Source organism: Phascolarctos cinereus, unplaced genomic scaffold (assembly GCF_003287225.1).
Source record: "Phascolarctos cinereus isolate Bilbo 61053 unplaced genomic scaffold, phaCin_HiC Scaffold_1;HRSCAF=81, whole genome shotgun sequence".
NCBI classification, from domain to species: Eukaryota; Metazoa; Chordata; class Mammalia; order Diprotodontia; family Phascolarctidae; genus Phascolarctos; species Phascolarctos cinereus.
In genome coordinates, this window is record NW_027555514.1 from 265,295,338 (window position 1) to 265,296,841 (window position 1,504).

The 1,504-nt window shown below is 42.2% G+C and overlaps 1 non-coding gene across 1 annotated transcript; it reads right to left on the reverse strand.

Annotated features, from left to right (window-relative positions):
- Positions 1–733: 733 nt before the first annotated feature.
- LOC144455271 (U6 spliceosomal RNA) lies at positions 734–841 on the reverse strand. Its single transcript, XR_013483992.1, has one exon. It is a non-coding gene; the product is annotated as a U6 spliceosomal RNA (small nuclear RNA).
- Between the last annotated feature and the right edge of the window lie 663 nt (positions 842–1,504).

The window sequence follows — 1,504 nt, forward strand, 5'->3', positions numbered from 1 at the left end:
AAAAATTTTAACTAAAAAACCCCCACGAATTTATTAAATGTTTACTATATGCCAATCACTCTGCTAACTGATGGAAATACAAAGAAAGTCAGAAACACAGTTCCTGCCCGAAATGAGATCACATTTTAACGGGGGAGGAAACATACAAATAAAATGTACATATAACGTATATTGTTGTTGTTGTTTGCCCTTTGTTTTCAAAGAGGACCAGTGACATCACAGGGTGATGTCTTGACATGTGTGTGAATTGCATTTAAGTGAGGCAGAGTTTCGTAAAGCTGTCAGCCTCATTCTTACCTCCAGAATCATCAAAATCCAGTGGCAAGAAAAGAGTCAAGACAGCTGGTGATGGCCCGGCTTGCAGTGGGTGACCTTGGCACCTTCCACATCTGATCAAGCCATAAGTGATTATAGGGGCAGATAAGAACAATTTGTTTCCAGTGGCCATGAAGACAGCTGAAGCAGGCACTGTGGATCGCTTAGAGCTTGGTCAGACATAAGACACATACAGAGTAAATGGGAGATAATCTCAGAATGAAGGTATTAGTAGTGGGGTGGGGACAGACTGGGAAAGGCCTTCTGCAAAAGCTGGAATCTGAACCAAGTTTTGAAGGAAGCTGGGAAAGCTGGTCTCAGTATCCCCAGCACCTGTAACCCAGGCATAGGTAAGAAGACTATAATGCTTCTAAGTATCAGCAAGTCTTTGGCCCCTTTCATTTCTCTCTCTCTTTTTAAAAATATGAAACGCTCCACAAATCTGAGTGTCACCCTTGGGCAAGGGCCATGCTAATCTTCTCTGTATTGTTCCCGTTTTAGTGTATGGATTAACAAGGGAGAATCTTCTTTCATTTCTCAATTCTGAACTATAATTCCAGCACAGTGTTCACCATTGTCCCTTGTACCCAGCTTGCCATTGAAGTAACTTAATATCTAGATAGATGTGGGTTTAGTCTTAGTGGATTTAGTAAATTCTTCCCCAAATTTCTCTACTTCTGTCTTTCCCTCTGCCTTACAATTCATGTCCCTCTTTGTCCTCCTCATCAGGCTTTCCAGTCCTTTCCCCCTCTTAGTTCTGTCCCACGTCATCAGCCCGGAACTGACTATACTCTTTTCCCTTCTCCATCTTGACTCCTTGGTGAACCAGTTCAACCCTATACTACCCTCTTCTCTTGAGTCCCTTACCCCCTTAGCCTATTGCATATCCTGCCTTGCCAAGTCTCAACCTTGGATTACTCCTACCATTCACTGTCTTTGCTCCTGTTCACATGCTTTGTAACAGAGCTGGGAAAACCACAAAACCATATTGATTAGGTTCTCTATATATTTATGCTACATAAACTCAATTGGGTGCCCGCTTTGGTAAGGAAATCCTTCTAGACCTTCCTAATTGATTCATTCCCCCTATCACCACAAATGTTTGTTCCATATATTTTCATTCCTCCTTGAATTTACCATGGCTCTACCTTTCCCCCACCCTCTCAAATGAAAACCTTGCCTCATACTT